This window comes from Ostrinia nubilalis, chromosome 7 (genome assembly GCF_963855985.1).
Source record: "Ostrinia nubilalis chromosome 7, ilOstNubi1.1, whole genome shotgun sequence".
NCBI classification, from domain to species: Eukaryota; Metazoa; Arthropoda; class Insecta; order Lepidoptera; family Crambidae; genus Ostrinia; species Ostrinia nubilalis.
This window is the reverse complement of record NC_087094.1, coordinates 2,450,537-2,477,208: the sequence shown is the minus strand read 5'-3', so window position 1 is coordinate 2,477,208 and position 26,672 is coordinate 2,450,537.

Sequence of the window (26,672 nt, the reverse complement as noted above, 5' to 3'; positions counted from 1 at the left end):
AAAGAGCTTTATTGTCTAGAAGATATATCATTTAGATTACAGGTGGGTGTAAAAAATGATCTTTGTCTTTTCTAACCTGAAAAATGTGCAAGTAGGTAAAGTTATTTTTTCAACTGTTTACCAAACACGGGCAGCTTTCAGCCATTTTTGTGAATTAAAAATAAATTTTTGCTATATTATTTTAATGGCTTTAATTAATTGCCGTAATGGCCTTTTATAGATTTCGTAGTATGACAAAAATAATACTATACCAAGCTGGGTAATACTACGAATTAACCATTCGATCATCTTCAACTTCGGTTCTTATTACCAATGAATTTCGTGTCGATTTTCTTAAAAGTAAGGCCCAGTTCACTAGTCACCACTTTTTCATGAAAGCAACCACTTCATATTATGCCGCAATATTTCACTTTTTCAATGCTGCCACAGGATTTTCACCAATATTATGATTTTTTTTATCCACAACGAGGAAGCTCTTGACCTGTATCTCACCTGATAGTAAGTGACGATCAGGCCGAAGGTGGAAGCGAACTTCACCCGGAATCCTCAGCCACGGAGGAACTGGCTATCTTACCTCTAACTGCCGGAACACAATAATGCTGTTAACATTGTTGTTATGGCGACAGACTTAGGCAACGTGGTGGTAGCTAGCCAGGCGGACTTAGAACAAGTCCTACCACCAACCAACCCGAACAGAAAAATCTGCCCCCACTGGGAATCGAACCCGGGACCTCTGCGTCTGAAGGAGGTGGTCTTACCACTAGACCACAGAGGCGGTTAAAATTTAATGAATTGCCACTTCCAGTCCTCAATGTCCACATCTTCAGGCCTACTACATAATAATAAAAGTATTTCTGTATTCGTCACGTCCACGGTCACACCCAATGGGATTCGGAGACATCCTTAAATTTTCATACCGAACACATTCCTTCCCGTTCATGTCACCGGGAAAAGTGAAAACGCAAAATTGGGAATAGAATTTTTACGCGACGCGTTCGGATGCTTTACGGGGTTATCATTATTTAAGGCTTGGTATTTCTGCTAAAGTAGGTATTTCACGCTGTCAAAATCTGCGCGCGCAATACTTCGCCGAAGACAGCGCGCCAAAGAGCTCTCCCAGCTACACAGTATAAAAATACCAGTTGGTTAGGTTAGGTTGACTTCCTTCCGTTCAAGCGTCACACTCACAACACTTTCTAATACAAATCATATCCAAGTGATACAAATTAAAATACCTTTCAGAATTTTTGGGAATATATTTTAGAATCGAATAAATATAAAATATAACTGCCAAAGTAAACACGGTTCAAAGAGGCGTGGCATCACCCGACCTTCCGGAAGTTCAAAAGAATTTCAAGATTACGTCACCCAACCTATCGGTAGGTCATTTAATGATCAGTTCATCAGAAAAACATTTTATGATCAGTTACTCGTAGTAGCGATTATTTAGAGCTTGGATAATAAATTATAGTTGTTGCAATTCACGAAACTTTGCATGTGGTTAATTACATTAATCAGTACACGCATCAATTTTGTTCAGTCTTTTTGTTTATTAATAAATAAAAATATCATACTAAAATTGCATACATATTTGTTTGTATTGGTCTGGGTGTTTTCTTTCCATAATTTATGTACAACGTATTACGGGGCTATAGTCATTACGAAGCAGATTTTGATGGGAAACTGCACTGTCTTGAATTCGAAAGGGTAATTTGACGGTGTTAGGGGAATTCTAGGAATAAATGCAGAGCCTCCTCATTGAGATTGAGACATTTCAATTTGAGATTTCACTTGACATTGATTGCAATCTGACATGGAGTTTTCAAACACTTGTAAAAATAAAAAGTAATTAAATCAAAAGCAGTAAGTATCTAGTACTGATATCAACTTCGACGCTAATGACTCCCAAAATAACTTTCTACCCCTTTCACACGTTTGTCATGAATTATAATATTAAGGAATTGTTAAGCAAAATTTCAAGTAGATTGAACCAAAGAATCACTGTCCCATACAATCTTTGCCCTCTTTTTTCACCCACTTCATTTCATGACCCCATTTCGGAAAATCGGATGCCTACGTCATACAAAGAACACACCTTCCAACATTCACGTCTCTACGATATCCGTCAGTCATTTAGGACAAAGCATTTTTACTAGTTGTCCAATACTCTAACGTTCCAGGTATGTCATTGACAGGAGGGCGTTACTATCTTAATGGGTTATTTATTAGTCCCAACTTTATGCCACTTGACATTTCAGAATCGTTTGACTTTAGATACCTAAGCGATTTGATATTCAGAGTCTTTTAATGAAATCAAGTTCTAAAATAACTTGAGGTGTTGTACCCGATCAAGCTTTTCATTGCAGGACAGTTAAATAGTTTTATTATTAGTTTCTTCTTTAAGTCTTGATTTGTCAGAGTAGGTAAAGACTCTATGAGAGCAAAATTTAGCTTTATAATAGTTTTTAATTTTTTTCTTGAAATATTTGACGCCTAGTAATCTCTCGTTAATATAGGTCCACACAAATAAAGAATGTTTGACTTAGACTTTAATAATTATTATGCTCGTACATAATTGTAAATAAACTAGCTTTCCGCCCGCCGCTTCGCCCGCGTAGTATTTTTCGGTTTTTATATAACCTATTACACTCAGATATAATGTGGCTTTCTATTGGTGAAAGATTTTTTAAAATCGGTTCAGCAGATCCCAAGATTACCCCTTACAATTTAACAAATATACAAACACACAAACTTTACCTCTTTATAAATTAGATAAAGATAGGTAATTTGAAACCCTATTTTGTTTTATTCTTTTTTTTATTTTAAACATTTCACAATCCGAACTAATATTTACTGTAGGTAAGTAAATGCTTAACTAAATAGTAAAATATTAGTTTGGATTGTGAAATATCCTACTTCCTACTAATATTATAAAGGCGAAAGTTTGGATGTCTGGATGTTTGTTACTCTTTCACGCAAAAACTACTGGACGGATTTTGTTGAAACTTTACAGTATTATTGTTTATAACCCAGATTAACATATAGGCTAACACTTATGACGATATGTGACAAATAAATTTCAATAAATAAATAAGACGTGTCTAAAAAGCGCCATCTACCTATCGTCATTGGTTAAAATCTACAGCGCTGGACAAACTACTGTATGACGTTCGTAAATATTCATTTGGGGGAAGCCGTGAAACGCCATCTATCAACATGATATCTAACGGGGGTAAAACGAGGTCTACGCGAACGAAGTCGCGGGCGGCCGCTTGTTTATATAGGTAGCTTTCCCTCCGCAACCTTATTGGTATTCCATGTATGTGTCTTTTAACTGATTTCTGTTACACATTTCATGTAAAATTTGTCCAGTTATAACTCCATTTACATCTGCATCTGTAAACAAGGGTTCATGTTCTCCAGCCCAGATGCCGAGTAAACAGAATCGTCTTTCAGTGACGTGCATCTGCCTATATTTGACCCACTGACCTAATTTTTTATTATTTATTTGTATCAGTGTCAGTGTTTTCTAAAGAGTGTAAAGACGATTGTACGTAGGTACTATTAAAATGTAATTTTAACTCATTGATTTTGTCTCATATTTGAGGAATGTACTATGTATCATGAGTAGAGTCTTCGTTTAAAAGGATGCGAACGATTTAAATTTCAATAGGTAGACAAAATTGATAATAATTCTTAATTATCAAAAATTTTAGCTTTCTCCAGTAGCACTGATATTATTATACTGTGACTCATCAGTCATCATTGTCAAAAATATTGACAAATCGCGAACTGTCACGGCCATAAAACTGACACGCGTCCGTCCTCCGTAAGCGCCACCGCGCGACTGATTGAGATTGTCCAAGCCGTCATGGACGATTTTTTCCACATTTTTTAACATAGTAACTAAATAAGACGCAATATAAAAATTTCATCCGTTAAAAGCCCTCAAGTTATTTCTGAACTTTAGTTTAGTAAAAGATTTAGAATCTCAAATCGCTTATTTTAAAAATAAAACCATAAATAGAAAACGAATAGAGGTAACTTTGGGAATTTATTCTATCGAGTCAACTTCATCAAATCGTGTTTCCATCCGTTAATTGCCCTAGAAAATATCCTCAACTATGCCCAATAAAAATCTTAGCCTTTAATTTTACTGTTTAGTACCTCAAAAATGATAAATGAAAACCTCATTTTCGCCATTTTCTCTGCTACCCGGCCTTAAGTAGATAGATACATAAAATATCTTTCTTTTTCCTCGAGCTGATTTTTATTATTCTTACCTTAAAATCTGAGCATTACTACCACTCTTATTGAATAACAGACGAAATACAACACAATTTAACAATATTTTAATTATCTGGAAAAGTAGTTAGTGTAAGGTGACAAAAGCCCAACGGCATAAGTTCGATTCTGCCGATTCAAAGTACATAGTTCGAACCCCGTGGCTGGTGGACTACTTATTGAGGTAAACCTACTCCTAATACAAACATCTTTCTATTTATTAATCTATCAGTTTACAGTAAATAGTAGTTTTTATGCACCGTTACAGGTTACATAAATAGATTGCAGTGGTAACAAAACACACAGCAATTAAACAAAACACACTCGCCGATTTCCAGCGAAAAAGGTTATGTAGCTATTTCTCAAAACGCTATCTCTTCGAATTATATCATTTACTTTTCAAAACAATCAAGTCCTGGCACAAAAGAACCTCCGAAAAAAAAACAAATGCAGAACACTACAGCAACACTACACGAAAGCGTTTCATTGCCTCAATTTGATTGCAATCGCTCGGATTCAGCTTAAAGCGGGCTTTTACAGTTAAATCGGACTTAATGGTCCGGCGGAATAAATCAGTTATGCCCCTTTTGGCTCCGCATTAAACTTAATTAACAGACCTGCTATTGATTGAGGCAATTTGGACTATGCAAAATGGTGGAAACTTTTGAAATGAGACGTAGTTTGTATGAAATGTGCTTCTGACAACCTGACATCAACGTTCACATTATGAATGGCATACGCCATTTTAATGTAGCTACAAATATCTCGACACGTTTGCGAAAAGAGTCGGTACACACGTATGAAGACGTACGAGTAAGTACTCACACCGAAAACATTACCTACTTGTAAGTGAGTACATAGTAAAAAATTCTCCACGCGTGTTTGTTCATTGTTTTGTGCTATATCTTAAAAAATCAATTAATGAATCTGCGAGTATTCTAGATTATAAAAAAAAGTAAATAGAGCATATAACTTATCTAATAAAATTGAAATAAACAAAAAACATATTATGTTTTTTAAAAGGATGCTTGGACGTATTCTTGTGTCTTCTACTCAATTTAGGTAGTTGTGAAAGTTTACATACATACTTAACATAAAGTATAACCTATTTGAAAAGAAAAAGCTCAGTTTATAATGAAATGCTATAGCGCATTTATTGATGTTTAAGGTTCCGGATATCAAAATAACTCTTAGTTAAGGTTTTCAATTTAGGGGCAAGAACTTTCTGACTACATATTAACTTAGGTTCTGCATGGTGAACGAAAAAAGCATAGAAAGTCAAACATTATTTTATGGCATGTATTTAAATGATCTTTTTAAATTAGCAAAAACGGCTAATAAAAAAATCTAAATGGTCATCTATTTTAATGATTGATCCTCTTTCTTTGAGACATAAAATAAATAAAATCGATCGATATTTTAACCTCTTTTGAACTACGCAAAAAAAATTTGAGATGTAAAAATTATATCTGATCGTTACTTGTTGGTCCTCAAAAATAAAAGAAATGAGCACCAAATATTCAATATTGTGATACTTTTTTAAATAATTCGATTTGTATAAATTATTTTTTGTCTATATCAAATAATCTTCAAAATAATTATGTTATGGTACTTATTTTTATTAAGTTGTAGTCAAAGGATGGAAACTATTTAAAGGCACTTGATGTTTAAAGATTTTTTTTTATTAAAAAAGCATACTTAACACGTTCACACTGCGTTATCGGGTCGAATTGACCTTAGGTGCTGGATGCGTTGGTGCGGGATGGATATATTCGGTCTTTTCAGTAGTACGAAAGATAAATATTGTTTTGCAATTGTTTCTTCAAACAGTAAATATTTGTAAAAAAAAACTTATCAGGTCCTTACGACCCGATGTCGCACTAAAAGTAAACAAATATCGTTTAGTGCTTTTATCGTGTCTAATCGACCCATTGACAGATGACTTTATGGTCACTGATCACGGTCGAGATCGGTATACTAAGAGAAAATCAACCTTGCGATTTGAAAAAAATAAAGATTTAAAAATTATGATGTCGGGTTCAGGGATGTCAGAAGTAAGAAATTATTTTACATAGCGCCTCTAGTCCCAAACTAAGCAAAGCTTGTAATTTAAACAAACATGGCAATGTACCATTCTGCTTGCTTATTGGCCGCTAAGCCCTTGGCCAACTCAGTAACCAATGACGGACGATTGTCACTCAACCACAAAGTACCGCGTAAATTAAAAGATATTTTTTAATTAAAAATATTAACCAATAATATTTTTTGTTAGATCAAATATATTTTAAAGTTAAGTTATACATAGATCGAAATGTATTTATTAGGTGATCAATATTAAAAGGCAAACTTGATATAAAAATCATCAAATTAACAAAATTAAAGATCAATAACTAAAAAAGAGGATCAAATATTATTTTTGTTTACCAAATATTAAAAGAGTAGGTTAAACATAAATATTATGTTACCTTTAATGAAGATCATTCATAATTTATCCGTAGATCAACTAATATAGACCCAATAATTAATATAAAGATAAAATATAATAAAAAACATCATTTATTTTTAAAAGTGCACATACAAAAAAGATCAATTAGTTTTTAGAGGATCAAATAATATTGTCCCTTATTTTATTAGAGTCATTAATTCTGAGTGCAATTCAAAACTAAAACCATTCGTCCTAAGATCAAAAGAGTCTAATTATACATTAGCTACTTTATTTTTTACTGTTAAGTATTTTTTACTTTAGGATAAGTAAGCAATAAAGGAACAGAATACCGTATAAAATCTAATTTTCACAACAAAAACTTTATTAAATCTACTACGAACATTGAAAAATCTAAAATAATCTAATCTAATAGTCTGGCTTTTAGCATAGTTGGTAAATTGATATCATGATTTTGGAATTTTTAATCGATGTAGGCCTTTTCCGTTCACACGTTGTAGTGCTGATAAAATATAATATTTCGCGGGCCCGTATTTCAGCGGCGGACGGTGCAAAGAGCCGTAGATTAAAACTCTTGTTTCCCCACGGTTCATTAAAATCTCTTTCCGTATAGAAAATTAAACCGCCCGTTAAAATTATAATGAAGCATTATTTCCTGGCGGAAAACTTAATAGCGAGCAGTGATTAAAGTTGTTACGAAGATTCTGCCACCGCACCGTTTGGAGATAAGTTACGGAGTTACGACAAATGCTAAAACTGTGAGGCTTTGAAAAGGATACCCGGGGTTAATAGGTTAAATTAGAAATGTTTTTTATAGAGTTGTCGGTGCGTTTACATGAACGTTGGAATAAAAGACTGTGATGACAAACTCCGAGTGCAAACTGCATCAATTCGACATACAGAGTTGTCCCTTGGTGTACCTACATAATGTTACAGAACGAACGATTTATATTTTACAGAAGAAATGATCACAAAAAAGGACACTAAATTCAGTCCCTAGTGTTTGGATTTTCTAACAATGAAAATGTCCATTCTAGAAAGTCCATTTTGCACAAATACTTTCCTAAGCTGCTCACGGATGGCTGTCGGTTTTTGAATAAGAATATTTCTTCTACGTCTACACGATGCACTTTGGTTGTGGTACAAGGAGCAAGCAGAGAGTATTAGAGCCAAAGCTTTATGTCATCTGTCATTCGCTTTGCACTGAAGGAAAGGCGAACCTTAACTTTGAACTCCTCCAATGTTCTTTTGATTAAGTTTGTTGCGGGTCCATAATGACAGTTTAACTTTCCCCGGAACAAACTTGACCTTCACTGGTTGGGTTTTTATTGGCGGTCAAGCTGTAGACCCTGGCTACACAGGAGTTGCAGTGGTAGGAACGAGAGGTGGGAATAGTCCCGTTAGAGCCAAAAGCATACCATGCGTTACAGCACACCATCATAAAGATTTCGCCATATCGCGCGGCGCGGCGCCGCACCGCTCGTGTGCGCCACAGATATTTCTATTTATGACGACACAGCGACCACCGCTCCGGCGTCCGGCTGCTTTGGCTCTTACTTATCTTCGCTTACTTATCACTTATCTTTTTTTTTTCAGGTTTTGAAGATGCGAGATGATAAAAATAGTGAAACTGATCAAAAATATGCAGTGACTTACCGGACTTCACTGCAATCGTCTTAGGGTGCCGGAAATTCTTTATTTATGCAATCCAGACTAGGTTCTATTTAAATAGTATGCGATTCGTAGAAGGCATTTAGTGCGTTACGGTACGGAAAAACGTAGAGGGTAACTACGACAGAACTGACTGACATGCTTCAGAATCAAATCCAGCTGTCATATTTTACAGCCAGTAACAATAATGAGGTTGGTTTATGATGAATAAAAGCTGCAAAACAATGCCTATATGCCAATTTTCCACACACGCACTTGGAAATTTAGCTCGTCTTTAACCCTGAGGTTTTTTAGAGCAGCCGCCACTGGTGATATGTTTAAGTCCCGGCTACTGACTACATCATTTATTTGCAAAATGGCGTCTATTATATACCATAAGATACCATAATGTAACAATATTTTCGTTGCAACCTCATCACTTGCACCGCGGTATTAGCATAACGTGGCCAGGTGTAGGTGAATAACTGAGTCGTCGCAATGCGGTATGAGATTCATATTATTGTGGTGCCCCAGCAAGGACGCACTTTTGAGGTAGACAAGGTTATCCGATTTAATATAGTTTTAAAAATATAACGACGAACATAGTCAATGCAACTCGCAAACACAAAGCGCTGGCGCTCAATATGCTGTACCTCATCATCATCATCATTTCAGCCACAGGACGTCCACTGCTGAACATAGGCCTCCCCCAATGACTTCCACATCGCACGGTTGGTAGCGGCCTGCATCCAGAGCCTTCCTGCTACCTTTATCAGGTCGTCGGTCCACCTTGTGGGTGGACGTCCCATGCTGTACCTACTAGTGTTTATATCCGCTAGGTGTGAAACTACGATTGCTGCTGTAATGTCATAAGCAATGCTCTTGTATCACCTGCTATCATTAAAATGGTTCTACCTTAAGACTTAGGTACACGTCTTCCAGCACATTTGCATCATTTGCGTTTCGACTGGTTCATCCAGTGTCTAAGTAGCTCAGATGGAAAAGCAGTCGCCCGGCAAGGGAAAGGTCGTGGGTTCTGTGTGAGATCGATTAATACAATACAATATATAAAGTATCTTTTGGAAAGTCCTATTGCTTAATAAAACAATACATATGTTTATATTTTGATATTGTTTCTATTCCTTATCAAATTCAACCATAAAATGACTTTCTGACATTTTGTAAGCGAATGTCACTGCCCTATTGTTGATTCTGACTCGGAAATACCTAATAAGAAATTACAATGCTTCCCCAAAATACATACGAACAATCCTAATCTAAAATCTCCAATGTAAAGCTAAAACAAGGATATTCGTTGTAACACCGTATTTCGAGCGACTAAGAGATGCCAAGTCCATTTGCAGTATGTTATGTTCAAGATCTGAAATGTGAATCCGATTGTATCTAAAAAGTTGCAACGCTGCAAGGGTGGTGGGAGTTTTATTTCGTTGGGGTTAGCATACATTGAATACATTAAGATTATTTTATGGGGGAAATTGAGTTTCGTATGTAAGATGTGAACTTATGTTTGTTTCTACTATAAAACATTCGTTGTTTTGTTTTATTCAACAATACGAACCAGAACATTAATCTTACTGACGAAACATAATTGAACGTTGTATGAATATTTAGATATAAAATCCCCATGATTTTCCTTTCATTCAATTGTTAAACTTTTTTAAGGAAGGGGTATTTGTGGTAAAATCACTCATGATACAACTGCATGAAACATCATACTGTTTAGCTGCTGGGTGTGTCACCTAATGGTAAAAGTGATCACCACCGGCTAAAGTATTTGCAGTACCAAAAAAAAACTCAAATCTTTTAGACGAACGCAATTACCAAAACTAAAATTTCTAAACTGCTCTACCTTAGTGACATCCCCCCCTATGAATATCTTACAACAATCGTCCTTTACAGCAGAGCGCAAAATCTGAATGTGCTGTAAACGTCACCTTAGCTAACAAGCTGGAATAAAATATAACCTCTGCCACACCGGGCTGGAACAGTTGCTACCTAGATTGTGCAGCCTTTGGAAATTGAACTTTAGTAACTTACAAATGGGAACTATCGCCTTAGCTATTTTAGGTATTAATCATGACAGAGAGATTCATGCTTAATAATTAAAAGAAGTAAAACTTTTAGGAAGTACCTATGGTAGACATTTCTAGGATTATAACTTCTACGTAGTACCTATTAAATTGTGAATGTGTGCATTAACATGATCACAGATAAAAATTAATATTCTTGCCGTTGATTAGTACAACTTAACTCTCGTAACTCAAAAGTTCTGAGTTCAATTTCCAAATAAGACACATGGTTACATTTTAGAAAAGGAGATTAAAATTTTACTAGTAGACGTACTTTCTTTGATACTATCACTATTTTGTTAATCTCTTACTTTTGTACGAGTCCTATGCCTGTTTTCACCATCAATCCCTAATTTTTAAGTGACGCCTATGAAAACAAAAATCCTGTTATGTGTTACCATAGGGAACACTTACAAATTAGGGATTAATGTGAAAACCAATCGAAGTTATTAAAAAACGTGCCAACTAAATTATGAACACTAAGTACATCCAAAGAAGTAAGAGATAAATAATTTATTTGAAAGAAAGAAAGAAAGAAAGATACATTTATTACAACGGACATCACACAAATACAGGCAATTACATAGACATGACAGTGGCACATAATAATAAAAGAAGAAAAAATAAAAACAAGAGCGAACTGAGCAGTGCCACCCATCCACCAACAAGATGCCCACTGCAACGGGACCCCACTCAGCATATGCCGTGGCCCACGGTGACGAAGGCCACGGCGCTGGTTTTCAGTGTGCCCCATGCCGAGTGAGGGTCACGGACCATTTATAAAATAAATAAAATAGTGAGCTGCATAAAATTGTCTAGATAAACATACATAAATAGTAATATTAGTGCACAGATAAATACAAAAGGCGGGAAATCGGTAAGGATGATAATACTACGTCTATTAAAAATACTAATGAAAAGAATACTAATAAAAAGATAAAACTGTTTGTATAGGTGTGTGTGTATTTGGTAAAGTGAACATGAAAAGAGCACGGCAATATCTCTGACTGTACTCAAACTGAACGAGAAATAAAACCCCTGGATTTCTTGAGTAATTTAATAGCAAATGTAGAGTTAATTTCGCTCGTATCTCCCAACTAAGTTCGCGTTTTATTACTGCATTTTACACGATCACGACACCAACAATTCTCTTACAATTTCCACTTAGGAATTCTACAAATGAATCCTAATCTGGCTCTTGAAATTTATTTGCAGACTGATTCAATTCTGTAAGTAGTTTCCATTCGCCTAACGAACCTTCCAATGTAGGTAATAAAACACAAACTTTTCTGGCAAAGAACCACTGCCATAAGTGGGTTCAGTGGATTCACTCCATATTTAATTTTGTTGAGTTTGACGGATTATAAAGTCACTTTTAGTATGAGAAAGCAATATATTTGATGTACTCGAATTTGGTTATTCTTAGCGTTAGATATTTCCCGGCAATTAGTGGTGACTGTATTTGTTCCGGCGTTTCTTCTCAGCACTTGCCATATGTTTGTCTCGAAGCGCTGGTAGGGCCCAAAAGATAAGGAGACATGTAAAGTGCCCCATAAGGGCTAACTTTTCTTTTTTATTATTTTCTATAATAATTTTGACCTTCATAAGTGCCACTTGTGGTCTAAACTGAATAAATACTTTTGATTTTGATTTTTTGATTTTGATATAATTATGACAAAAGAGTGTTTTATACGAGTATCCAGCAGCTTGATGGTGTGCTTTGATGATCATGATCATCACAGTCTGCACAGCAGAACGACTACCCCCTCTAATATTTGTGCATGTACATGGATTGAGGATTTGAACCACAATTCCCACGCGGTGTGCTTTAAGAATTACTTCTAATGCTTATTTTTTGTTGATAGCGATGTTGTTCCTTTTTAACTTCAGTATCTTATGTGTTTTTATGTAATATGTAGGTAATTAACAAAAAAATACAAATACTCGTACCTACTACATCTAAGGCCATGGGCTCTTGTGTATGAAAACGCATCTTTGACATCACGCAATCGAAAGCAGCAGCTGTGCAAATTATGTCACCGACAGTTCTTTAAGAGGGCCTACGTTATCCCATTTCCTTATATCACCACAGCTTGGTTCAACCACTCTGTCGAAGAATGCACCATTGCCTTCCGACAAAATCGGGAACTATGCTCGCAGAAACACGAGGCAAATTGTCGCCGATGCAGACCGGTTATTTATCGTTCTTTGTTTGCATGACTAACTTAAACAATAGAAGTTAGAATTCAAAATTAACTGTGAAATCAGTTAAAGTTCTTGCCGTATGATATCGTTGGGAATAGTTCGGGTTTCCTTGTTTGTTTTCCTTGTAATTCAATTAGTGACGGCCAAGGGAAGTTTGTTGATTTGCTTTTGAACTGAAAAGTAAACCCCACAATGACCAAGTAAAATCGTTGTTTGGGGTCACGGGGCTTCTGTCAGTCATAATTATTATTGTCTAACTAGCAAACGTATAGAATAACAACTGAGCAATATAAAGAACTAACGGTGTTATTGCAATAAAAATATTTTGTGGGGTTCTGCAAATATCTTATAAGATTATATTAATGATGTGGCAACATAAGAGTATCTAACAAGAATCTAGCATGTTATAATCTTATAAACACTACTCGAAATTATAATTATTATGTTTCATGAAAGAGTGTCTAAATTTATGAAAGGCTGTTTTGTACGAAGCGATTACGTTCTCGAATCAAAATCAAATAACAATGTCTACGAGCACAGTTCTTCAAACAAATACTTTTTGTTTCCCAAAACGATAACGATAGACGATTGCAAAGAAGTTTTCGTACTGGAAAAAGGACAGTGAATCACAATTACGGAACTTATCAGAACGGGAGCAAACCCTTTGGAACAAACAAGGAACGTTCTGGAATTTAGTTAAAACTCCAATTTGGTAATTGTTTTTCTTCTGTAACATTTCAAAAGTTCCGTAAAGTTTGTTAACTCTTTTCTCCCACTTTTAAAGTTTGTTAGCTGGCAAATGCCATTTCCAGAAAATTAATGGGGAATTTTTCCAGCTTTTAACTTCCATTTTTCAAACGGCGCCCTTCCATTATTACATTTTGGAATTGTTTCTTAGGATTTGTTTGGATTTGCCAAATATTGCTGTTGATGACGTGAAGGTGATTTGAAATTATGCCACATTATTTTTACCACTTTTTATAGTGAAAATAACTTACCTACTTTACTTATTTTGGGGATTCGGCGTCATAAATAAGTAACGTACAGGTACTTCAAAAGATGCTCTTACGGTCTTTAATTATGTACTTAATTGTACTTATCCAAGTCATTTAAACTGCTCCTCATTTAAAATACATTAATTTGCCTATTTATGTCATGATATTCATAAATAGGTTTGTAACATACGGTGTTTGATCTCAATTGATTGAAAACCATAAGCGCGAATCCACTTGAACGTGACTATTTTAAATGACGTACTTTCAGATATTCGAGTGGTAATGCAATGTGGTTATGAGTAACGTTTCTCGATTGCATATTGCATTACATAATTTGGTTTAAATTGTTGTAGATAAAAATAACTTCTAGTTAAATAGGTGTTTCAGTAAGCCATACTAATCTTACGCCCGTATTCACAAATATTACTATGAGGTCTTACAGTGCGCGTGGACGCACAGGGTGACACACGAAACAATCACAGAGCCCTATTCAACATTGTGCGTTCGATTTGCTGTGTCACTTAAGCAAGCATCGTTTTTAAATACGGGCGTTAGATCCTAAGTATTATTATCCTTACCATCAGCTTAGATCGAAATCAAAAACAGACTCAGATTTCAAAATAAATCAAAACGACCCTGGAAGTCTTGATACGTCAAGGAAAAGGAATGATATTTTTTAATCCAGAGTCAGGTTTATTCAAAACATTCGGCAAATCGAACGTAAGTAATAGAAAATGAAACCAAAACATTTTCTATCTCGATAAAACAATTGCATTTACAGCCCTAGGGTAAATAACAATAAAGGTTATATCACAAACGGCTCTATCTATTATCTTTATTCTCCGAGTCAATTTATCAGAATTTAATGATGTGGAAATAAAATATACCGATTGTCGGTTAGGGCTTGTCCTAACAATTTATTTTTCGGTTGATTTGGACAAATCGGTTTAGGTATCTTTTTTATGGCGCACGACGGAACTTGGGCAGAAATAGGGATAATCGTGATACATCATAAAGCGTATATAGGAAATATTTCGAGTGACTTTTGATTTGTGATCGTGCGATTGTTGGGGATGTCCGGGTTATTTTGCTGTTGGTTTTGTTTTTTTCGTATTTTTTGATGATGGCAGTTTATTTTATTGTTAAAACGCTTTGATCTGTTTTCATCTTAATTTAGGACCATAATCAGATGTTAAATATACAAATACGATTGGAAAAGTTCTCATAGAGTAATAAAGTAGGTAACTAGTCTATCAAATAGTTTTCTTCTAATTGTCATAATTAAAAACTTTTTTAAATTAAAGTAATAATTGTGGAATTAGACCTAATTTAAGTTGTTTCTAAAACTCGACAGAATTTTAAAGCTCTTTAATTAGTTCCCCAGCCGATATTTGAAGTTAATATGACAGTAAATTCGTAGTTTTGAACGCAAATCACCTGAACTTAGATGATCCGACCCAAGTCCGTTTAATGTAGAATCGACTAACTTAATTGCCATCGATTTGCCATCCAGATGCCAGCTGACCCACTGGCTATGACCTCCTCAAAACGATTACTCGACGATTGATTAGGTAAAGGGAACATTGACTTATGTTTGTACCTATGTACTATCAAAGGTGGTTTTATATTAGTCTGACGTGACGTGATATTATGTCACATACTAAGGCTGAGTTGCACCATCTTACTTTGACTTTCAAACGTCAAAAATCTGTCAAACTCCATAAAAAAACACCGGTTGTCGTTATAGTTACCGTTAAAGTTAGGTGGTGGAACTCAGCCTATGTCTGAAACCATGATTGATTTCTGATACTGATTCTATATACCTACCTAGTTGCGTTTATTAAAATAATTAAAGTAACTTCTTGTGACTTTGCGTATTGGAATAGCAAAACTATAATATAAATCATTTAAATTGACCAATTAAATAAATAAAATTGGTACTTTACGTCTAAATATTAAAGTTTTTATTACGACAGCAATTTGAACTAGATAGTTTTAAGATATCAAGAGATGATTCGCTTTATGAGATGATTTTCGGGTTTTGTTAGCAAACATCTTTTGGATCATTTTAGAAATAAGCTATTTCATTAAAATTTGCTAAGCAACATTACCTACATTGTTAAATGGCGTTGGCGGTGAGAGTCATTAGAACACAAAGACGGCTCTTCTCTGTTTAACCTAAAATACACTGACAAACCAAAAGACAAAATGAAAAGAATAATTAATAACACATAATTATTATTGTTGAATATAAAAGTAATTAAGTGTATAAAGGAATGAGTGAATTTTATCACACGTCATTTGATTAATGATGACCTATGAACAATAAATTCAATACAATACTAAAAACGTTCCTGGTTGAATAGCCTCTTAATCTTTCAACTGTAATTCATTGGTCATTTGTTTTTATTGATTAGGTTTAGCCTAGGCGCAGACCACCGACTTTTAGTTGGCCGATAGTTGGGTCAGTATGGAGATAAATGAACGTGCGCACATTACACGATATGATATCGGCCGATTTTTCATACAAATTAAAATAAGGCCCAACTATCGGCCGACTAAAAGTCGTTAGTCTGCGCCTAGGCTTACTTTTTACACTCCCATACACGATACACGGTTACAACAGCTATTATACCACTCTTGACATTGTTTACACTACAGACACAGATATACAGTACTATATTTTATTTTTTGTGGCAATATAATAATCGATAAGTCTAAAATTATTTATTTATCCACAACGATTATACAGGGGGTCGAAAATGGCCTGAATTGCTTCGAGAAAAGGATGGTACGGCCGTGCCGCTTTTTTGCTCGACTTGGTGGGGGCACTGCCGTGCCACCAGATCCAGATATCTACGATCGTATGGATCGGTGCTTTCTTCAGTCTTCACTCACTTGGGTTTATTTATATCGGTAAATCACTTTGTAAGCTTATTTACGTACAGAATGAATATAGAAAGTTGGTTATTAATTCGTCTTTGTGTCATCTTCTAAGAATCTACACCACCTTTTCTTTGTTTTAGGTAAACCCAGAGACTCAAAATTACTTGGAAATCATATGAACTGAATGAATGAACGGAAAAATCAAAATTTGATTTACCTATTGCCAATCGTATAAACAGACAAGCCGTCGTTTCCACTCTACTTGTTATTGGACGGTAATTGAAATGCACTTAAATAGATTTTAGTGAATAGAGCACATTTCATACTCGCCTGTTAGGGACGTTGTTTTGTTATGACCATAGTCAATGTAAAACAGACAGAACAATTTTGATTATGTATAAAACTACGAGCCTCCATTGTTTTAATGAACTAGAAATTAGATGATGATGACTTTTGATATTTAAAAAAATAATTAATGAGAGTAAGCAAATGTCGACACAGTTTTCATTTCACTTTCTTATGTAGTGACGTTCAATAAACTATTGGGGGCTCGTAGTTTTAAATACATAATCAAAATTGAGTTGTCTGTTTTACATTGGTTATGGTCATAAAAATGATGATGACGGCATTTCTTCTCGTTGGCTATTATAGTGAAGGCTTTGACAGCCCCGGTATATGTATGTATCTACTTTCATGGCTCTCTGAAAATACTTGCTATAACTCAGCCGCATATAAAGTATAACCAAAGATTAATACTAGTGTCAAGAAGTTACGGTTGGCTTATTAATTTTACTTATGGTTCTACTCTGACGCATTCCAGTTAGACTCAAATGTGCAGTTAATTGGTACCAGACGAGAATAAACATAACAATGAAACGTTTGTTAATTCTGCTATTAATTTGGAGAGCGCATCGGCGTAGGCACTTTAATTAAATTGTTGTTTAATTAATTTTGACTTTGACAAGTTAAGATTTAAAATATTGTGCTTAAGCGTTTTTGGGTGTATTTTCAGTAATAATGGAGTTTGTTTTTGATTAAATGTAAATTCAAATTTAATATCTTGCTTCTGAGAATACGATTCCAATGCAAGACTCTGACAGCTATAGCTGGCGTGTGACATTTTGCTTAGGCCGCAGATTATGAACAGATATAATTTGTTCTGCCGCAGAACACCGACTTTTATTTGGCCAATAGTTTGGTCGGACTGTTAATCATTATGGACATGTCTGAAAGTGCGCACATTACACACCGATTTGATATCGGCCGATTCTTTATATTAGAAATTAGAATCGGGCCCAACTATCGGTCAAATAAAAATCGGTGGTCTGCGCCTAGGCTTCATTATAGTATTTTAGGTATAATCTGATATGTTGTGACTGTACAAATGTGTTTTTTTGAAATATACCTGCATCTGTATTAAGAGTCTACGACACATTCGGTATAGTTGTTACACTTCACGAAGGCGAGTGAGCTTTACATGTGTGTTGGCTCGCTATTGATCGTTTTTCAAAAGTTTTGATAGTCATTACACTATTGTTATGTGCATTTACAATTGATCATAGATTACACGTACACACAAGTACGCTTTCGTGAGATGTAAGAACTATAATCATTTTATCTTTTTGAATACACATAATTTGATAAAAAAGCTCTATCTTTTGAATACCTGACGTAGATTATTTATCTCTTTATTTACACGTCTAACTAAGAATTCCTTTAAATATTTGTACGGACTGATAAAGTATTTATAAACAAGTCCATAAATATCTGTAAGTAAACATTTGCTTAGAAATACTTTGTTTACGCTCTCGCTCTGTTCTGAACCACAAAGGATTTGCATTTTTTATGAGGTAGTTTATTCCTACCGCGTTACTTTTACTGTGTAATAGAACTAGCAAATCCAGTTACTTACAGGTTCAATAATTGAGAATTCAATCTGAGGGTTCTAGCATAAGAAAACCACTATGTCAGTACGTTAATAATAAAAAAAATTAAAGGAACTCAAAAATCGATTTATACTTAGGATTGGATTTTTATAATGGCTATAAAAAGTTCAATTAATTTCATGATCGGCTAACAAATATGGAAATGAAAAAAGTTGGTAGAACCCAGATGAATAAGTGATAGATTATGTTCTTTGGCTCAAGTCAGAGGGAAAATGCAAATGGTGAAAAGATGACGATGGTGATGATAAACTTAAATTACTTTTGAATTAAACTTTTATAGACTTCTGAACAAAACTTGAAATCTCCTTTACATGATGACCGTGAGTAGTACGGAGCGACGATGGACCAATATTTATGTAAAAGAAGTTACGCGCTTACCTACCACTGTATCGCCCGTATTGCGAACCGCTATAGGTGGACCAACCTTTTTTTTAATATTTTGTCTATGTTTTTTTTAATTTTTATGATATGTTTTTAGTTTTAGTTTTAGTTTTTTTAGTTTTAGAGTGTATGTTTTGATAGACGTCTGGGCATTTTTGGTAAAAATAAACCTATTTAATAAGTTAAAAGGTATTTCGTTATACCTATTTGCCCGCCCGAGCGGCTATCCACTACAGCCCGTATTCACAAACATTACTATGAGGTCACACAGTGCGCGTGGACGCAAAGGGTTACACACGAACCAATCACAGAGCTCTATTCAACGCTGTGCGTTCGATTTGCTGCTTCACTTAAGCAAGTATTGTTTGTGAATACGGGTGTACTCTCCGTTCGCTTTAAGTTTACCGCTGGCGATATGACGTCACTCGAAGGGAAGCGTCTATAACTTTATCAAACTATATTTAAAATATTTTTTATTTATTATTATTGATAAAAATTGTGTATTTGCGTAAAATAAGACACATTAATTGCGTTTAATCACTAATTGCGTTTAATCGCGGTTGGGAGAGAGGACGCGCTTTCCACGGACCGGCAAACTTAGCGCGAACGGGTAGTATGCCACTTTAAACGCGAACAAAACTACATTCCCCGCAATTCGCCGTCATTCCACAAATCTTCGCACCGCTGACCAAGTTGACAGCGTAGACTTTTTATTCCATCGCCGGGTGCGCAGGTGGGCTGAGTGGATTCGCGGATTCAATCAGACGGATTAAATCCGGTGGATTGAAAAATAGCACAGGCTTGCGACCGGATTCGATTGGGTTCGGTAAACATGTACGGTTTGTCGAGGTATGATAATTGAAATGGTCTGATTTTGTGTTAGAAATATCCTATAGCTTGGACAATGGACTTACATCGCCGTTTGTCTTGGTTAAAGTACATGACATAATAGGTAAAGAGATGAACGCTACATCTAGGTTAGAACTGTAGTTTCAAGCGTAGTTGGAATCGAGTATGGCAACAAACATAACATGCTTTAGGTACACATTTGCGGTTATGCAACAAGATTTGTCAATAGTTTTAGCAGCTTTTTAGGGACTCCTAAAGAGTCTAGTTTTAAGATAGTTATTAAACTCTCTTCATCCAGAAAAATTGAGATCGGTTTGCAGGTAAAAAAACGCACGTAAAAACACTCTACGTAAAGGTTTGTTTTCAAGAGCTACCCACCTAACCTAATGAGGGCTATCGTTTTTATACTTAACAGTTGGCACCCCTGGCGATTGACAGGACTTTACTCTACAGTGGCGCCATCTTGATGAGTGCAAATGCGATAGTCCTCCTACCACTTTAGCGCTCACTAGTTGGTGCCACTGTCTTCGCTACTAGCAAGTGACAGGACCTTACTCTACAGTGGCGCTAACTGGTGAGCGCTAAAACGATAGCCCTAATTGAGGCGTCTAAATTCGTTAGTATGTTTTAAAATACCTAGGTTGAGTTGCACCATCTTACTTTAACTTTAACAAATGTCAAAAATCTGTGAAACTCCATACAAAAAAACCGGTTATTGTTATAGTTATGGTTAAAGTTAGTTGGTGCAACTCAGCCCTAGTTTCTTAAAATCTGTCTTCAAAAGTTATACCTACATTTTGCTCAATTAAATCTAGCACAAAAGTCCAGAATACCTCGAGTCCCCGAGCCAGGTGCAAAGGATAAACGGCGCGAGCCCGGCGCAGCTCCATTGCGTTTCCATTTTACACTGATTTACCATTCAGTCATCTTTCTGGGCTGTCTCGCTTGGAGAAAGATTTCAAATGCTACTCGTATTGAAGTTTCAAAATGGGTTGAGGTCGTTTACATTTACTGACCCTTAAATAGTTAAATTGTGTGTGTAGGCGTATAGCATGTACCTAGAGGTAGAAGATTTATTAAGAAAGTTGCGTAGTGTAAAGGATCGACTAAAAAAGAAGATAGATACCGGAATATAGTAATGTACAAGATTAGACAGATAGATAAATATTTTATAATATACCACAAGAAAATAAAAAAATACACAAAAGAGACGGTACACACGATACATTTTTTTTATTCCTAACGGGTAGCTCTTGGCCTGTATCTCACCTGAAGGTAAGTGACTCTCTTTAAAATTATTCCGTGCTTTATGATCACTTCAGCTACTACGATCTTGTCATGTTAGATTCTTATGACGGCGCGTGAAGTTTTTAATAAGAAAAGGTACGTAATCTAAATAAATATAATTCAAAGATGACTGACTGACTGACATAATGATCTATCAACGCACAGCCCAAACCACTGGAAATTTGGCATGCAGGTAGATGTTACGACGTAGGCATCCGCTAAGAAAGGATTTTACGAAACTCCACCCCCTAAGGGGGTAAAAGGGGATCCACGCGTACGAAGTCGCGGGCGGCTGCTAGTTATTCATATAGCTAGGTAACATGCGCAGGTCGTGTGCATATTATTAAGATCTTCTTTCGAAAGAACCTCACTGTTTCAATCTCCAATGGTAGGTACTCATGACGTTATATCTGTCCTTATCTTACATACCTAATAAGACGCCGTAAATCTCAGTCGCAGCTAAATTTGTTGCATTTTACAGTGTTGCAGTCTCAACTTTGAGATTTAAATAAATGCGAAGATTCTCAGAAACACGACGGAAAAATCCAGATTTATAGCAGTATTTGTTCTGCACCAGGTGAGCTGACAACTGAGATAGCAGGTATCGAGCTGGCTATTTTGAGAATTTGAGATGGAACGGAACGTCATTTGTGTTAATAATTTGTAGTTTAAAATACTGAGAGTTGTGGTGGTAAATAAGAGTAGTACTTAGGCTCAGTAGGCCTAGGATGCGCGATAAACATATAAATAAATAAACTTTCAATCGAATAATTTTATCGACATTGCACGATAAGCTCATACCTATTTACACAATATCTCGAATTATACTATAGTTCGAGATGTCACACTGTCGTCGCAAGTGGTCGATTTGTTATCTAAAATCTTCATCATCATCATCAACTCAGCCATAGCCCATAGGACGTCCACTGCTGAACATAGGCCTCCCCCAATACTTTCCATTCCTTGGTAGTGGCCTGCGTCCAGCGCCTTCCTGCTTTTACCTTTACTCGTCCGTTCACCTTGTGGGTGGTCTAAAATCTATTATGACGCGTATCGTAGCTCATCTGGACAATGTATTTTATAGTTGTCAATTAAACAAAGACGTGCTGTGAACTATTTGGCTACTTTGGGTGTCATGAACTATTTGACGCTGACTGTAGGTACGTTACACGTGAAGATTTAACACTTGAGAGTGCAGAACTCCGAAGTGCTACGAAGTGCTACGAAGTACTACGAAGTGCTACGGAATTATACTCGTAGCGCGTCCGGCATGTTCTCAGAATCTCATTCGGATAACTTCCACAGCATAATGAGGAAGGCAGTCTATGTTATGTCGGGAACGCGGTAGCAACGATATTATGGACTATTGATCGAATATTGTTTCATATTAAAGTACCTACCTAATGTGTATGCTGGCAGGCATGAGAATATTTACTTGCAATCCTAATTTTGGTTATTTTTATAGACATTGTCTATAAAAACATGTAAAGTAACATGTTAATTTGATACCATTAACCAATATTTCCAAGATACAATTACAAAAAAAAACTTCTAACTCTGAAAATAGAGTTGGTGTATCATATTGGCAAAATTGTGACGTCATTAAAAACTCAGAATTTCTGAACACTTATTACATGGGATTTTGCAGCTCATACAATGTCAATTAGCTGTAGTATCAAGTACCCAATAATACATTTATCCTACGAACCGTTCGTATCTATTCGATAATCTTCAATGGATCTATCAGAACCCGAATACGTTCCGATTTAACCATCATTTATTTGGCAAATCTCATATGCCGCGATAATGCCCAAATTGTGCCGGAAAACGATCATTGATTGCAAGTATGGAGTCACAGACAAAAGAGTTCGAACACATCAAATAGGTAACTAATATGAAAGTATACCTACTTTCAAACTCAGAAGCTACTCCTACTATAATATGTTTGTATTCGTATCTATAAAAGCGAAAGGTCACTGATTGACTGACTCACTCATCACGAAATCTCAGAAACTACAAGTGCTAGAACTTTCAAATATTGCTTGGGGGTTCCTTTTAGAACGTAGGTGCTCACTAAGACGGAATTTTGCAAAATTTAACTCTTAATGAGGTAAAACGGGATCCACGCGTACAAAATCGCGGGCGGCCGCTAGTAGTAACTGTACTTCAGTATACCTTTCACGCATAAATACTCAACCAATTTCGGCGATATGACTGTGGTATACCTACAGATATTTGGAACCTAGAAAAAAAACAGTATAGTTTTTATTATACCGATTTTTTAACAGGAGTATGCACGCGATGACGTATGTGTCATCAATTTGTTATAATTATTAATTATTATCACTAATTTATAATACAAACGCCTATTATTTTGGTTATTTCCGCTTCATTTTACAATTAAAAGTATCTCAATTGACTAAGAGCGAACTGACGTTTTAGATGGCGCCACCACTCTTTTGGTGGGGGTAACAGTTGTCATTTTACCGAAAAGTAGGCAGTTGCTCAGTTCTCTGTTGGTCGTTGAAGTGGTCGGTTGTGCCTAGCAGTGCTCTTGATGCGGTCAGAGTGATATAGTAGAAAGTGTTATACTTACCGTGTGTGTATTGTTCTGTAAGTGTGTGATACACAATATACTCTGGAAACAAGTAAGTTATCGTGTTTTTATTTATTTTGAAAATACCTCTATCATTTAAGACTTAAAGCGTAAAAATAGTGGGAGCCATCACATCTCAGAAGTGGGATAAAAGTTCGCACACCTACTAAAGTAAAATGGTAATGCATGTATTTTTTTTTTCTTTTGAACATATAATTAGGTATAAACACAAAATAAATATTTTAGTAAGAGGTGGCTCCTATTTTTGTCTCTTGTTGTTGTTTATCCAGAGAATTGGGAAAATAGCGCTTGGTCAAGGCGACTCCTTGATAGCATCCGTTTTCCCGGTGGTGGATAAGCAATATCGACCAAAATTAATACCAGAATTTAAGTTCATCCCCCCATATTATGAGTACTGAACTGAGTAGATTATGCTTGGCCTTCTCTTATTGTAATTTTACACTTTGAATAAACTAATGAAATAGTTACGCTGCTCACTACTTTTGTATACATGAGTAAACAGTTTACTATGCGGTTGAAACTTTGTACTTTCAGTGGACTCATCCAAGCAAGAGGGCGCTGAGGCCTACTCTCCGTCTCACCCTACGGAGAAGGAACGATACAGCCGGCCGCGCAGCCGGCCCAGTCGTCGGTCGCGCAGTCGCAGACGGTCTAGTCACCGGTCGCGCAGTCGACCCAGTCATCGGTCCCGCAGTCGGCCGAGTCACCGGTCGCGCAGCCGGCCCAGTCGTCGGTCGCGCAGTCGCAGACGGTCAAGTCACCGGTCACGCAGTCGACCCAGTCATCAGTCCCGCAGTCGGCCGAGTCACCGGTCGCGCAGTCGGCCAAGTCACCGGTCGCGAAGCCGGCCCAGTAACCGGTCGCGCAGTCGGCCCAGTAACCGGTCACGCAGCCGGTCCAGTCAGCGGTCGCGCAGTCGCGGTCGGCCCAGTCACCGGTCGCGCAGCCCGTCCAGTCGCCGGCCGCGCAATCGGCACGCCCGCCGGTCTCGCAGTCAAGAAAGCCGCAGCCGGGTGAGCCGCCAGTCATGCAGTCATCAGGAGCGGGAGGATAAAGATGAGTCTATTACATCCAATACCTTTATTAAACTCTTAAGTGCTTTGAAATCTATAAACCGCTCTGAGTCAATAGATAAGCTAGGTAATATGCAAAATACCATTCCCGAGTTTGACCCTGCGAGAAAAGAACAGACGATTTCAATGTGGCTTCATAAAGTGAACGAATGTGCTTCGATTTATGATTGGAACGAAAAGCAGATAATTCATTTCGCTTTGCCTAAATTGCGTGGAGTGGCCCAACGCTGGTATGAGGGTCTCGCGACTGTTCTTTTCTCGTGGGAAGAGTGGCAGTCAAAGTTGTTAACAGCATTCCCGTCTGATGAGAACTATGGGCAAATGTTAAGCGATATGTTGGCGAAAAGAGCTCGATTCGGGGATTCACTAGAATCGTATTATTACGATAAGGTGGCATTGATCAATAGATGTGGTATTGAGGGAAGAAGGGCGGTAGAGTGTATACTGCATGGAATAGACGATCGATCAGTACGATTAGGCGCGGAAGCAGTTCAGTATGATAACCCTGATAAGTTACTTGCTTATTTGAGGAATGCTAGGAATGTTCGACCACAAACTGAGCGCAAACAAATGAAAACTCCTAACTTAAATACAAATATACGTGATTCACAATCTACGCCAAGTATTAAGGTTGCGCGCTGTTTTAATTGTAAGCAGGAGGGTCACAATGTCTCGCGTTGTCCCCAACCAATAAAAAAATGTAGTAAATGTAACAGACTTGGACACGATACCGATCAATGTTTTTCAAAGCAACCCTTACCGTCAGAGAAAACAGTAATGGTAGTTTCAGGCACCAGTAGCCCAGGTGATAAATATCATTAAAATATCAAAATCAACCAGATCCCTTTTGAGGCTTTTATAGATTTTGGCAGTGAATGCTGCATGATTAGATCCACAGATTTTCAAAAACTTTATTCCGACTTAGAGACTGTTGGTCTTCCAATGCTTAGAGGGTTTGGGAACTCAGTTGTACAAGTGCTAGGAAAATGCCGTGTTAGGATATGTGTTGACGAGGTTGAAGCTGACGTTGACTTATTCATCGTGCCAGATGATGCCATGAAGGTACCCGTTATGATTGGACAGACTTTCACAGAACAACCCCATGTTATAGTACATAAGGATGCCAATAGTTTGATGATGATAGGTTCTGATTGCAACATTACACCCAATTTCAAGGTTAAAATTTGCATTAAAGAGGACATGACTCTATCTGGAACTTCATTGGTAGACATTTATACTGATCCAGTCATAATGGGTGATGTTTTTATTGAAGGAGGCTTTCGCCTTATATCAGATGCTAGCTTCATTGTGCCGTCAGGCCTGTTCAGAATAAGTGATGGTGGAATTGGAAAGCTATTGGTTTATACTTTGGGAAATAGTAAAGTCATTCTGAAAAAGGGTCATGTTTTAGCTCGAGGGTGTGAGGCTCGAGAAGATACTGCAGCCTCAACGGCACAAGTTATGCGTATTAGCGCCGAACAAAGTAATTGTTCCCCATTAACTGACACTGATGTTAGAGTAGGCGATAATGTGCTTCCTGCACAAAAAGAGCAATTACTGAAACTTCTCAATGAATATAGACACTGTTTTGCATCAAAATTGTCCGAATTGGGTACTACTTCAGCTGGGAAGATGTCAATAAATCTCAATGATAATGAACCGGTAGTTTACAGACCCTATCGGCTTTCCATTAAAGAGAAAGAAGTGGTTAGAGACATGGTTACAGATCTACAGGAGAATGGGATAATTAAACCTTCTACCTCGTGTTACGCCAGTCCGGTGGTTCTTGTACGTAAAAAGACTGGAGACTATCGTCTCTGCATTGATTATCGTTCTCTTAATAAGAAAACGATCAAGGAGAATTATCCCATGCCCCTGATAGATGACCAATTAGATGTCTTAGCTGGTCATCAATTCTATACGACATTAGATCTAGCATCTGGATATTATCAGATTCCCATTCGCG